General features: G+C 37.2%; 2 protein-coding genes across 3 annotated transcripts in view; one reads left to right on the top strand and one right to left on the bottom strand.

Annotated features, from left to right (window-relative positions):
• Positions 1-15,165, top strand: part of mtpn (myotrophin) — a 204,430-nt gene that overhangs the window by 21,176 nt on the left and 168,089 nt on the right. The window contains exons 1-4 of one of the 2 annotated variants that reach the window (XM_073945856.1): positions 2,194-2,758; positions 2,834-2,908; positions 5,193-5,323; positions 12,984-13,085. The gene's annotated coding sequence lies outside the window, so the exon portion shown is untranslated. Of the gene's footprint in view, positions 1-2,193; positions 2,759-2,833; positions 2,909-5,192; positions 5,324-12,983; positions 13,086-15,165 lie in introns of those variants that run through there. The other variant, XM_073945855.1, reaches the window with a different exon arrangement.
• The window catches only part of chrm2a (cholinergic receptor, muscarinic 2a), a 140,136-nt gene that overhangs the window by 48,525 nt on the left and 76,446 nt on the right, over positions 1-15,165 (bottom strand). The window lies entirely within an intron of this gene.

Here is a 15,165-nt window from a genome sequence, read left to right as displayed (position 1 = left end):
GATTAATCATGCAGCCTTAGTGTGTGATCATATTTTTGTCATTGTACCTGCTTATTTATTGTGTGTGTATGTCTCATTCTGTCTCAGTCTCTCTCATATGTAATATGTGCTGAGGTTTGGAGTTGATCCATTGACTGGATGCAGTAATCATCCCCATTGCCGGGCAGTCGGAGGTGTTTAGAGCTCAGCAAGGGGGAAATGAAGAGGTCTCACGCTCTCAGCGGCTGCATTCTGCGGCTGCAGGATTAGCTAATGCGATTAGCTGCGTCTCACAATCAGCCGAACTGAATGCATGTTGTAATTACAGCACCTCAATGGGAAAGGTGTGTGTGAAAGATTAATGCAGGTGAATGGCAGGCTGTGATAGATACGCTCTGCTAACATGCTCTTCATAGCCAAGTGTGTGTGTCTGTGAGTGTGTGCATGCGTGTTTGCAAATGGGACTCCAGCTCATCTGCACACATGCGACCTATACTTGCCAAATGAGCTCTGAGCTGGGAATGAGGGACTGTAATACTTCAGATCTGTTTATATTTTTCATGGTAATGTTGTAATTTTGCGATCCCAGTGATTCTAGATAAGTAAGATCCAGAAATTGTCAATGCTATTCTGCATTACAGTAAAGCGAAATAATTTGAGATGATATATTAGACAGTTAAACACTGAAGGATCGTTGTACCATTTGTTATGTTGGTATCATGAGACAACTAAGTCATGATCTCATGGAAACCAGACAGAGACCAATAATAATGCATGGCCTCTCTGGGCTTGAGTCATTATCTTTGCAAAATTCTTCTTTAGTGCCACTATGGATTTGAAATCTCTGTACTATTCTAGGACGCTGTCTTTTGTCTCATGAAATCAGCACGACATATTTCCACACAGGATTTCTCACAGCTTCAGTTCCATACTGAAAATCAATGGACATGCGGATTGACTCCAGCTGAATCGCTGCCCGTTCATTTAGCTCTGATTCAAGACGTTTCTAGCTTTTTTTCCACACAGTTTGCAGTCTGCCTTCTGCCTTTGCGTTTTCTTTCGGTCCGTGATGGAGCCACATCAGACGTGCGCAGCTGAGTGGGAACATTGACTGTGAATTACAAGGGGGTGTGATTACAAAGGTAGAAGTGGTCTATATAAAGATTAAAAGAGCTACAGGATTGTGTGTAATAACTCTAATCAGACATTTGGGTGTGTAAATTACCCATAAATAAGGCGCTGTGATTTCCATGTTGTGGAAAATGCAGACAGAATAACAGAATTTATCCTGTTTAATGCTGAATGTCATGGAATTTGTCAAAATCTGGATGAATTAATCAGGGCTGCTTGGTATGCATAATGTGTATTCTTAAACTGGCAAAGAAGTGAGAGTACTTCTCCACAGTGGGATGTATTTATCAAGGTTATAAAATCGTTAGGGCGAGGCAGTGGCGCAGTAGGTAGTGCTGTCGCCTCACAGCAAGAAGGTCGCTGGTTCGAACCTCGGCTCAGTTGGCGTTTCTGTGTGGAGTTTGCATGTTCTCCCTGCCTTCGCGTGGGTTTCCTCCGGGTGCTCCGGTTTCCCCCACAGTCCAAGACATGTGGTACAGGGGAATTGGGTAAGCTAAATTGTCCGTAGTGTATGAGTTTGTGTGTCTGTGAATGTTTCCCAGAGATGGGTTGCGGCTGGAAGGGCATCTGCTGCGTAAAAATTTGCTGGATAAGTTGGCGGTTCATTCCGCTGTGGTGACCCCGGATTAATAAAGGGACTAAGCCGACAAGAAAATGAATGAATGAATAAAATCATTAGGTGACATGGTGGCTCAGTGGGTAGCACTGTCTCTTCACAGCAAGGAGATCACTGCTTCTAGTCTCGGCTGGGCCAGTTGGCATTTCTGCGTGAAGTTTGCATGTTCTCCCTGTGTTGGTGTGGGTTTCTCCGGGTGCTCCGGTTTCCCCCACAGTCCAAATATATGTGCTATAGGTGAATTGAATAACTTAAATTGGCTGTAGCGATTTGTGAATAAGTGTAAAAACATCTTAAATTTAGTGTCAAATAATAGAAACGATGAATTAACATTAAATTGAAAAAGTCAATCTACTCGACATGGTTTTCACGAAACATCAATCTGTGTTTGGTCCTTAAATTACCACAGCTCTGTTTTGCTCTTGATGTGTAGATTTCATAGAAAGGTGAAACTATTTCTCTTTCAGACCTTCATCCCCCATGTATCGTCACCGAGCTGCCAGGAGGCCGATAGCCAACTGCTAACGTTTGATTGAATTATCCCTCAACATGATGTGGCAGTAAACTGTTATTCCTCCATCTTACCAGCCCTCCACCGTCTCGCCCCTGAGCGACGACTTTCATCCTCTCTCATTTCTCTGCTGTCATACACACACTAGCACTCGTCTGCTACTGCGACGGTTTCGGCCTTTTGCTCATTTATGGCTCTGTATTCCCGACAGGCTGTCTGATTCCTGAGGGGAGGCCCATGGTCGAATTTACAGCTATATATAAATATATATGAGCGTGTGGTTCTCTCAGATTGAAAACATATACCTGTGACGATTGCCTGCTATGAAGTTCATTTCAGGGCTAATGCTGTTTTTCCTCCCCATCTCGTCGGCTCTTTCAAAGAAAACGCATCCTATTTTAGGGCATGAGAGATATATGGTGAAGAGCGGGGTAAATATTTGAGAGTTATAGCAGGCTCCGTTTCTCAGATTAATTCAGTTGGTTTTCTTCACCGGCCAGTGTGGAGTGGATTCACAGCTGGTAGGTTTATTTTAGTTCAAGACTAGTGGTTTGAGCTTTTGAGGATGCTTTTTCACTTCTGTTTTTTTGTTGCAGATGCAGTGCAGGAAACTAAGAATGTTCATTGACAAATTTCTTCAGAGACGAGTTTCAAGGAGATTTCATTATCAGGTAACTAGGAAATTATGGGCCTATTTACACCTGGTTACTTTATGTGTTTTGATTAGATCGGATAGCTGTCTGATTTATGCAAACATTTCTATTTGACCACATAAATTTGTCTTTACGAAACATACAGTTGAAGTCCGAATTATTAGCCCTAATTTGAGTTTTTATTTTTAATATTTTCCAAATGATGTTGAACAGAGCAAAGAATTTTTCACAGTATGTCTGATAATATTTTTTCTTCTAGAGAAAGTCTTATTTGTTTTATTTCGGCTAGATTAAAATCAGCTATTAAATTTTTAAACACAATTTTAGGACAAAATTATTTGCCCCTTTAAGCTATCTTTTTCCCCGATAGTCTACAGAAAAGAAAAAAAAAATACAATAACTTGCCTAATTACCCTAACTTGCCTAGCTAACCCAATAAACCTAGTTAAGTCTATAATTGTCACTTTAAGCTGTATAGAAGTGTCTGGAAAAATATCTAGTCAAATATTATTTACTGTCATCATGGCAAAGATAAAATAAATCAGTTATTAGAGATGAGTTATTAAAACCGATGTTTAAAAAATGTGTTGAAAACATCTTTCTGTTAAACAGAAACGGGAAAAAAATTAATAGGCTAATAATTCTGACTGCAACTGTATAGGATTCTGATCTTCAAATCCTGCACTATAAGCAAATTTAACTAGTTTACGTTGACTAAAGAGTCAGATACACCTGCACCTTTCATTATGTACAGAAGCGAAAGCTATATATCTTATTTCCCATACAAATTATTTAGATGTAGGCTGCAAAACATCACAAATACATAAGCCGACCTACATAATCACTGTCATTAAAGCTGAATAAAACCTTTATTTTTGTTATACAAGACAACCTTTTAAACGGGGCTTACATAATTTTTTGTATAACCTACTCTCCAAAAAACAAAACAAATTGCTTTTATCTTATTACTGTATCTTTGCAAAGATATAGGCTACTGCATCTTTGTTGTTGATATTTGATATTTGATAATAATTTACCATAATTTATCATTTCATGGTCAAAAATCAAACACAATGAAAAAAGAAAAACAAAAACACCCCAATCACTTCTGTTGCTTATGCATTTGCACTTGTATATCTGACAGTCATACACTGTAAAAAATGCAGGGTTCCACACATTGCATTAATGTTGTCCCAACACAAATCGATTAAGTTAACTTAACACCTTTAACAAATATATGTGTATTAAACATAAAAAAAATTAAGTTGTCCCAATGAATTATCAATAATTGTGGTGTTTCAGCTCATTTTAATTAAGTAGTTTGAACAAATAATATGCATTTTTGAGAGTATAGCCTACAACACATGCACTGTCATGTTAATTTTTTTTATTTTTGGGAGGAATAAAATTTTCACATGTGGTTTTAACAACCAGATGCATTTATTAGACTTGTCTGGAATGCATCCTAGACCACCTCATGAAGTTATTTGAGCAATCAGATTTATATCCGTTGTGTTAAAAAGGGCATTTACACATGTCTATTTCACAATCAGATAGCTATGCCATCAGTAGGGCCAGACAAAATCTGCAGACATTTTTTGCTATTTCTACGGAGAATTTTGGTAAAAAATCTGCGGATTTCTGCGGAATTATTTTGGGAGTATCATAACTACAACATTTATATGTGAAATAAAAAATAATGTCTTTTTAGCTTTTATTGTTTAAAATGCAAATCCAATTAGATTAACTTTATTTGGTAAACATAGTAAGTCTCTCATGTAATATCTCTACTAAAAGACAGAAAATATGACTGCACAAACTGCATTGTACAAAAATCAGATGAACAATTTCATATTAGTCAATAATATTACTGTAATTAATTTAAAAACTGAATAAACTTACATTTACTCAAGTGAATAAACAGAATTAATGATGGGCTAAAAATCTGCTAAAAATCTGCGCGCTCAGATTCTGTGTGGGCCTGGCCATCAGAAAAAAAAATGCATGAAGTGACCAGGCATAAAGATCACCTATACAGCAAGTCATCACATTAACAAAAAATCCTCATTATTCATTGTCAGTAGTGTAGAGCTGCATAAAGTACAGCACAAACTAAAGTGACTTACAAGCCAAGCACTTTTTTGTTAACACAGTTAATCTATGTTGGAAACTTTTCAGCTGAGCTAAAACTCCCTATTAGATTTCAATCAGAATGATTTTTTAATGCTAAGGTTTGCTGAGAAAGGATAATGTAACTACTGTGTGCCTTTGCACGAGTTAACTCTGAATGCTGTCACACCAGTTCCAGGCCCTCAACAGGAACTCCAGAATCCCTTTATACATCCGTGTTTGAGTTGGAGAAACTGCTTTATCATCCACCAAACAGCCACCAGACAAGCCTGCACCATTATGAAAGTCCACTTGCACTATAAGGTATGCAAAACAACAGTTGCGCCTAGTTTTTTACGTAATATAGGGTGGATAAAAACATGTGCATCTGCACTTTAGAAATTCTGTCATTCCATCTAGTGAGTTTGTGATATTTTAAGAAATCTTGTGCCTTTTTTTGAGTCCAAAATGCATCAGACTGCCACCGGAGACTATATGTTTGTCTATTTCGAGTACTGTGCAAAAGGCTGCTAGAATTTTTCTGTAGCATGTTTTTTAAAATATTAATTTACATTTACAAACATGTTTAGCTATTACAGTACTGTTCAAAATTTTGGCATGAAGCATAAATACATTTAGATCTCGACAGATCTTCACGGCTGCTTCGCGATCCAGTCTCCATGTATCTGTGTTGGCACAGGGTGAAGAGCGGTAAACTGATGAGCACTGGTGAAAACTATAGTAAATCAGCACTGTTTATGAACGCACTCATCGCCGCTTGAATGTTAGCGGGAAATGGACATTTTTAAAACTTCAGTACGAGAATGTGCTACAGAGGACTGCAGTGTTTTATCACTCACCGGGTTACATAGGCTGAGGCAGGGAAGCGTCCCCACGGTGTTTAACTGATGCCATGAACTGAAGCCTAGGAGAACACTTGAGCATATCACTCTTACAGAGATTGTGATGTTGTTTGATGCTAAATTGCTTTTAATTGTTAAAATTAAACTTGCTGAATGATATTAAAGTGATGTTTACACCATTTCTGCATTTTGAAATCTCGGCAACAGCTGGAGGTTTGTAGTCCACAGCACGTTACTGCAATGTTTACAGTGCTGGTCCTATACTTCTGGGTTTATTCCCACTGCAGCCTCGCTTTGGTTCTCTGAAATGGCGGCCGCGTGAAATAAGCGTATACCTCTAGAAGTACATGTTACGATGCAATAACTTCATTTCTGATGCTGTGCTCAAAAAATACCAATACTTTTATATATATATATATATATATATATATATATATATATATATATATATATGTACTATAATTCTTATTCTAAAATGTTTCCCTTTACTATAAATTACGATAGTATTTTAAATGTGTAACAGCTGGTTTTATTGTATTTATTGTACTGTATTTAGTACAGCATATTATTTACTGTAAATAACTGACTAACTATTCTGCCTCAGATGTTTCAATGACAGTTTTATTGATCACTAAAATATTTGATTGACTTGGATTTAAGTTGCTTCGATTTAAAAATGAAAATTGTAAAAATAGCATAGATGTAGCCATGTAGCTTTTAGCCTAGCTTGCTGCATTTCCCAGGGGGTAGCTTTTAGTGTAGTTAAGCTACATTTTAAGTAGAGTAGCTAATAGCTTAACTCACTACATTTTTCCAAGTAGCTTGCCCAACACTGCTCGGTACACTTGCCCTTGGTTTTTCAGGAAGCTTAGCAAGTACGTGTTTTGAAGCATCTTAGAGATGTTGGCAAAGATCTTCTGGATTGAGTTTGTTTCTTCATGTCATTCCAGACAGACTGGATGGTGATCAGTTCAGATCTATGTGTGGAGCGGTGGCTGTTGTCAGACAATAATCTCACTGTATAAGTAAATTTTATTTATAAACTAATTTCGAGAGGATCACGTGCTTATGATTGCCAGCGGCTGGATGTGCGTTATCCAATTCTCAATGCACCAGTCAGACGACTCCTAAGCTACTACAAATACCCTGGGTTACGTACCACTGCTATCTTCGTTTTGAAGAATCCCCCCATCCACCCCTACTCCTTCCTAGATGGGTGACACGGTGGTCCAGTGCTTAACGATGTTGCCTCACAGCAAGAATGTCTCTGGTTTCAGGCTTTACCATCAGACGTTTCTGTGCGGAGTTTGCACTTTCTCATGTGGGTTTCCCCAGTTTTCCAGTTACCTCCCACCCTCCAAAAACATGCGACTTAAATGAATTGACTAATCCAAATCGCCACTATAGACATGCTCCTAGTCAGTAGTTATCTCTTAAGAGCGATCACTATCTGTTCATTAACTACTACAGCAGGGGAGTTCTCCAGATCTACCTGAGCTCAAACTCCCCTCTCGCCTTGTAAACAGGAGGTAGCCCCTGGCTCGAGGATCTTTTGAGCTCAGGGCTCTCTCCTGGGACAGCATGCCAAAGTAGCTTATAATTAATCATCAGTTAAGTGTGAACTCTTGAATTACAATTAAGGACAATAATAATGTTTGGAAATGTAAATTGATGACATGCTACAGAAAAATATAGAAATAACTGACTTTAAACCTTTTTTTTGGTGTAAAACTACTAGTGGCCTTAGATTTTTGCACAGTACTGTATGTCTATATGTTCAGACACGAGGTTATTGTAGCTGCAGGCCACCTGCACAGTCATCTTGACTCGAGAGCATCATTACACACTCATTACACACCTGCGGACTGAGTGCAGGTCAGAGGGCATGCGGTCAGCTCACATCAAAGCTGCTCGTCTGTCTAGGGCCAGACATCTTTGCACTCCCATCCTACGCAGCACTAAAGTGGACAGTCTGGCTCATCTCTCTTGCTTCATTTCGTCAGAATTTTAGACCAAAATAAAACTATTACCTGTGAACGAACTAAAGCCTACTGCAATAGAAGGGAGTTTTTATTATAGCACAAAGTTTGGACTCCTGCATAAATGCATCCTGCAATTCTGCATTCTAGTTGTGACACAACCAAAGTTGCAAGTGTCATTTATTTCTGGCATATGACCCAAATTTATAGCATAGCAATCCTGAGCTGAGTGGGGCAGAAAAAGTTTTTATAAGGGGTAGTTAAGGCATTAACAGAAGCATTGCCTCCCCCTTGTGTTTGCTTCAAAATACACCTAAAGTCTGCGCAGTTGAAAGTGAATGTATTCTGTTAATGCAAGTGTTGTGTAAGTTAATGCAATATAGTGGTACAAATATGTAATTTTAAAACAGTCTCGGCACTAATCTATCTAATCCATTACCATTTTCCCGAGCACACTTATCCTAATTCAAAACATTTTGTTTGGGAAATAGATCTGTAGTTTGGTCGCGCATCATTTACTCTTCTCCGCACTGTCAGAGCTGTACTGTCGATAATCCAATTGCAATTTCAAATATAACATGCTACATAATTTAAACTATTTGTATTGTCACAGTTGCATTGATTGGTTTCGCTTTTATTCCTTCAACTCTGTGCTTTGTGCTTGTGATTTATATGAATTAAAAAAAAATATGTATTGCTTCAGGTTTGTTGTATTATTAGCCCAGCAGGGGCGGAGTGCATTGTATGTTATCTATTACTCCGGCAGGTTTAGTTTAGTCCCTCAGGCCATAAACCAGCAAGCACACAAGCCACAGCCAAATGACACATATATGTTTGCATGTGATGCCAAGAAATCAAAGTCTTACTCTCCTTTACGTACTTGGGTGAATGTGCATGTGTGTGTGTGTGTCACCACTGTAGAGCTGAATTATGGATTTGTGTGATGAGCAGCCTCTGGGAGATGTGTGTTATTCCAGCGTGTCAGGAAATAGAGTGGGTGGACGGGATTCTGATTAGAGCCGGAGCTAAGATAGAGAGACAGATCTATGGTTTCTATATCCGTCCCTGAACAGAGAGAGATGTGCCTTATCATAGACACCGACAGACACCCCGTACACTCGACTCTGTCCGTATCAGTCAGCTGAGGACCACACACACACACACATGTATGTGCGATAGCAGCCATTTATCAAGCGCTGACAACTCACATTCGCCGCTGCAGGACTGCACGCTTTCTCTTTATTTTTGTCCGATGTCTCCATCGTGTCGTTGTCAAAGGGTCTGAGCGCTATGTAATATGCTGAGCCAGATCCATTGGTACGGGAAAGACGGTGGTAAGTTACGTAAATGTATAAAAGGAGACAGATCGGCTTTTTTTACATTCTCAATTTTCTGCCGCTTGATTAAACTTGCTGCAGGATCAATCCCCACTCTGAATCTAAAATCAATTTTGATAGTGTCTCTAAAAAAAAAAAAAACGAGCACCCTAAAACACATCAACCTGTGGGAGGCTGATTGTGTTACAGAGAAATAGAAAGGCAGTTTTAAAATGGAAACATCTCTGAGACTGCAGAAATGTCTCTCAGTAGCTCATAACCTCAGCGTAATGTTTGCTAAGGCATTTAAACAAAGCTCTAACAGTGAATATTAAGGTCTGCTAGACTTTTCCTTTTTCTCCTGTTGTTCATTTAATACATTTTTGAATGCAGACCTTTATTTGAAGCTCGTTCACACCAAAAACAATAACTATAAACACATCATTAACAATAAAACTTGCATCTATTTGCACTATTCCCTATAAAGTCAAAGTACAATGACTACACAAACACTACAACTGAGGAAAATCCCTTTACTGTTTTTACACCAGTCAGTCAAGCATGTTGTGGCTGGATCAGTGGTTTTGTTTTTCTGAAACTGGACAAAATTTAACCTTGAGTCTTAGTCACAAGACAGAACAGATGGGGTATAGCCCATTGTAGGGCTTAAAGGGATACTTCACCCAAAAATGTACATTTTGTCATCATTTACTCTGCCTTTACTTGTTTCAAACCTTCATGACAATCTTTATTCTTTTAAACACAAGAGAAGATATTTTGAAGAATGCTGAAAACCTGTAACCATTGTCTTCCATGGTATTTGTTTACTATGGAAGTCAATAGTTACAGGTTTTATGCTTTCTTCTGTGTTCAATAGAAGAAAGAAACTCGTAAAGATGTAGAACCACTTGAGGGTGAGTAAATGAGTAAATTTTATTTTTGGGTGAACTATCCCTTTAACTCAATTTTGACCAAATGTGTAGTTAATACACTTTGCCTTTGTGTGGCAGCATGGATCATGCCCCCTTACCCTCCCCACTTATACATTGCACATTACTGCATTCGCATACCAGCTGGAAATCTACTGTCTTTTGCTAAAAGATGCACAAATACACAATGTTCCAGCCTAGGGGGAGGTTATGTACATTAACAATGATTTAAGACAAATGTAGTGTAATTAAACACTGTTATGTACTGGCAGCGCTGTGGCACGGCAGGATTTTTGAAAAGCATCCTGAGACGCTGGCAGACACCGATTGGCACCACTGGTGTGAGCAAATTCTCACAGAAAACTTTTGAATTTTAAAGACATGGTGCTGTGGTGCGCCGACCTCCTTAACTGTCGCCACTACCAATTACCCAACTGTAAAGCTGCGGTCACGATGCAATTTTCACCCCATAGACTTCCATTCATACACATGCGAATGTGGCCGACCGGAAATGCAAGATTCTCATGTCGCTGCATTTCAAAGCTTCGTGAACTTCTGACAGTTGAAATTGCATCATGTGACTGCGAAATTATAATATGAAGCAGTCCTTCGTTTATCAATGTCTAATCATCTTCTTTTATTCCGCCCCTTTTCAGAGCATCGTACACCAGAATTTTTCCATGCTCAAACTCTAGTGTGACCACAGCTTAAGTGGCACCACTAAAGAACCTGCACTATGATTTTTGGTGTGGAGTCCTGCAATGGCAGATTGAGTGTAGAGCAAACACAGCCAACTAAAGCGTTGTATATAGTATTATACTGTTTATTGTGCATTGCAGTATCTTCGTCTAGCACTTTAAATGCTCAAGCTGGTTGGATTCTGATTTGCTGTCAATGTTTTTTTGAATCATAGAAAAATGGTTCCTAAAGCAGTCCCAATGATATTGTTTGTCTGTGCATTTATCGTGTACTGGTTATTAGCTATTTACAATTCAAAGTATTTTTAAAAACTATATATGTTTTATAATTTTTATTTATCACCCTTAGTTTTAATGGGCTTTTAAATGTTTGCTTTCTGGCCAAAAGGGAAATTGGGGGTTACATTGAATTGAATGCATAAATGTTTTTGATGCATGGATGGATAGAAAGCATATTGAATGCAAATGTCAAATTGTATAGATAATTTAAGAATTATCTATGAATAATTTAAGAATATAAAAATGTCAAAATTGGGGTGAAAGTGTTCTATTAGGATTTACAGCAGCAAATATTAATGCAAAAATAAACAGTATAATTACTCTGAGCTATGCTTATTAAAATACAGATTAAATATATTAAGAGGTTAAATTTATTAAAATCATCAAGCTGAAAGATGAATTAAACCCAGTGGTTTGAAGGACAAGCATTTAAAATGATATTCTTTGACCCATGTAGCCCATTCTGCACTGTAATCAGATTAGAAATAAGCAAGCTAAAACACAGAAATCTTCTACAACACAAGATTATGTTTTTGCTGGTACACAAGAGCTTTGTTGCTAGAAACGCAAGAGCCACAAACCCTAATATCCTGTATTTTGCATTCTTGCAGCGTAGGCTTGATTCAATCTATCATGAACTATCAGCTTAGAAATCATTGGGCACCTTCATCAGAGCTACAGATCTCATTTTCCTGTCGTATTTTCCACACTCACAGAGTCAGGTAGCTCCAAATCATTTCAGCAGATCCTCAGGCCATGTAACGCAGTGGAAAAATAAGGATTTATACGAGGAATGCATATATTATCCATCATAAAGGTGTTCTCGGGGCATTTACCTTTTCTTATCTGCCATATCGTATATTGAAAATAATTTTAACCACACTTATAAAACGAGTCTACTCCAGATTTATTTATTTAGATATTATAGTCCATTAAAATGCATGCATTATATAAAACCGTTTGCAGCCTTAGGGTTTGTGTGATGCAATCTAGCAGTCAGGATTTTATAGCGATGGCCAGGATCCTGGAGTCAAATCTTGTGTTGGTCCTGATCCAGTAATTACGTGAGCCTACATGAGACGAAATATCACCTTATATCGATGAAAATTAAGGTCTGATACAGTATGTAGGATTTATTCTCATTGCTGAAAATAATAATTGTCATAATGGTCACACTTTACAATAAGGTTGCATTAATGTTAGTGAATGTGTTTACTGACATCAACAAGGAATTAATAACATGTAAAAAGCATTTATTAATCAATAGTTCAACATTTTGTAATGCATTATTGAAACCCAAATTCATTCTTGTTAACAGTAATGCATCATGAGATAAGAACTAACAGAGCAGCTTTATTTTTATCAACTGACATTAGTAAATATGAATAAATACTGTAATACGTGTATTGTTCATTGTTTATTTGTGCTAGTAAATACATTAATTAATAACCCCATTGTAATGTTAAGTGTTACTGTATTTAAGTAAATAAAATTAACAAAAATAATTATTGTTTATAGTTACCATTCTTACCGTAATCTGTTATTATAACCAACCCAGGCTCATCATTGCAACATATTCCTTTATGCATTTCTGGAGATTGCAAAATATGTCCCAGGAGGTACCTTTTTGTTGCAGGTTTGTTTTTGCGAATCCACCAGAGGGCGCAGTGTATGCTTTTTTGAGATCTTAAATTTCTCTCCCAAGTGTCATTCATGCCTGCTGTTCACGCGTAAATCCACCAGAGGCCAATGTCAACTGACTGACTGATCTCCCCAACCCTCTCTAAACCCAACAGTAAAGAAAAGCCCGCGTCTGATTAATTTCACGTTTTCAGATCTTACCACATTCTCACTCTGTTATTTACTTTTCTATTTTATTTTTTGTCTTTTGTTTTTGTCTATGCCACTTTCTGGAACCAGACTCAAACCTCATCAGCTTGATCAACTCCTCCGTAAGTCCACTGACGTATATTGCGAGCTACTGGGCAAACTGGGAACAGCAGAAAAGCTGTCCTCACAGAGGTAAGCGGTCAGCTGGTAGCATGTCAAGAAATAAAAGGCGTCGTTAGCATCATGACCCTTTTGTAGCGTTCATTTAAAAGACAAAATGCAGCCATACGTAGCTCTGGCTACATAACTCGTGCTTTCCAGAAATGTATACAGGGGTACGTATTCACAATGAGCCTGTGTTGATTATAACATGTAAATGACCAGTTGTTTGGATATTATTTTATTATAGTTAAATATGAAAGAATAAATATGCTTGCATATGAAAGATTAAGTGATCAAAGGAAATATTAAATCAACATACTTTAAAGCAGGGGTTACCAACATGGTGCCCACGGGCACCAGGTAGCCCGCGAGGATCACATGTGTTGCCCGCAGGCTTCATCTAATATAGAAGTAATCATTTAAAAATGTAAATATTTGCAGAGATATATAAAAATAAAGTGTTGCACATTGATACATTAAATACAGGGTATTTCCTACCCTGTTAAATCATTGCTGATAACTTTCGTGAGAATCATTAACATGATCAGTGTCTTCACATGGATGAATATCATTAATTATTAACAAAAACAAAGTATAATTGAAAGTAAATTGAGCAAATTTGTTATTTGAGAAGTGTTTATTAAACTGGTAGCCCTCCACATTAATCGGTACCCAAGAAGTAGCTCTCAGTTTCATAAAGGTTGGTGACCCCTGCTTTAAAATATACTGGCAGTGTAAAAAAAAATAATCATGAAGGATTTTCTGGACAAGCAAAACCTATTGTCTTGATTTAAGAAGTAATGTGCTAAGATTAAGTGAGTTTTTCCTTTAAACAAGCAAAATAATCTGCAAATGGGGTAAGCGAAGTAATCTTATGTCAAAAGGAAAAAGAAGTTTTGGTTATGCTGACGTCATTGGCAGACTATTTTGCTTATCTTAAGGAAAAACTCACTTAATCTTGACACTTTAGTTTTTTAAACAAGACAATGTTATTTGCTTGTCTAGAAAATGCTCATTGATTCATGCATATTAAAATATTTGGGCTAGAACAACTAAGTAAGAAAGCTAAGACAGCTGCAGTAATATTTAGCAAAACTGTGATTCTTGTACTAAAATGCCTGTAAAATGTTTACATATAAACTGCCTGAGGAACTCTTCTGTAAATCATGGCAAAATGTATAATAGACTTTATTTTTGCTGAGAAAAAAAATGATCTTTGAAAAAAAGTAAATTTTGAATGTTAAGATGCATAAAGCCCCCCTTTTGCCTTTAACTCATTTATTAGAATAGCTTAAAGAACAGGGTGTCTGCGGGGTCTTAAAAACTATTGAAAGTTGATAAGACAATTATGAGAAATGTAAAGCCCTTAAAAGGTATTAAAGATCTTAATCACATTTTTACAAGGTCTTAAATTTTGTTCAAGTATTATCCAAAGTGTTTGACTCTAAAAATGCATACATATGTTTATTTTCCATCTAATATTAACAACAGCATGCTCGAATCACGTGATTAGTTTAAGATTGGGGCATGTTTGGCCAAGCTCCTCCATCCGGGCGTTGCAATAATAATATGTAAAGTGATGAAATGTAAGTTTGCATGCTCCCGATTGGAGAAAGATGAGTTTAAACAGTGGCTGAAGCCTGTCACTAAAAACAATCACATATTTTTTTCTTTCAAGCATAGTTTCTTCCGAGTTTATCTGAGTTCTGCTCCATGGTTGTGCACTTACTTAACTACAACTGTTTATTAATAACTGTTTATTAAGTTAAAGGTTTGATGCTGATTAGAACTTTAAGTGGTGATGTGGTCTCAAAATGTTCCTAAAAGGTCTTTAAAAAGTCTTAAAATAGTATTAAAATTACCTTTAGGATTCCTGCATATACCCTGAAGAAATTGTTCACCCACAAATGTTAATTTCTTCACATTTACTCACACTGAAGTGGATCTAAACTTTTATACATTTATTTTTTCTTTTGAACACAAAGGAAAAGATACTCTAGATATTCTGTGGGAAAAAAACAGCCATTGACTTCCATAGTATTGTTTGTTTATAGTATGTTTATTCCACCATTCTTGAGTATGTCTTCCTTTGTGTTCAACAGAAGAAAGA

This window comes from Danio rerio, chromosome 4 (genome assembly GCF_049306965.1).
Source record: "Danio rerio strain Tuebingen ecotype United States chromosome 4, GRCz12tu, whole genome shotgun sequence".
Classification (NCBI taxonomy): Eukaryota; Metazoa; Chordata; class Actinopteri; order Cypriniformes; family Danionidae; genus Danio; species Danio rerio.
Note: the sequence above shows the minus strand (reverse complement) of the source record. Positions and strands in the feature narration are given on the sequence as shown.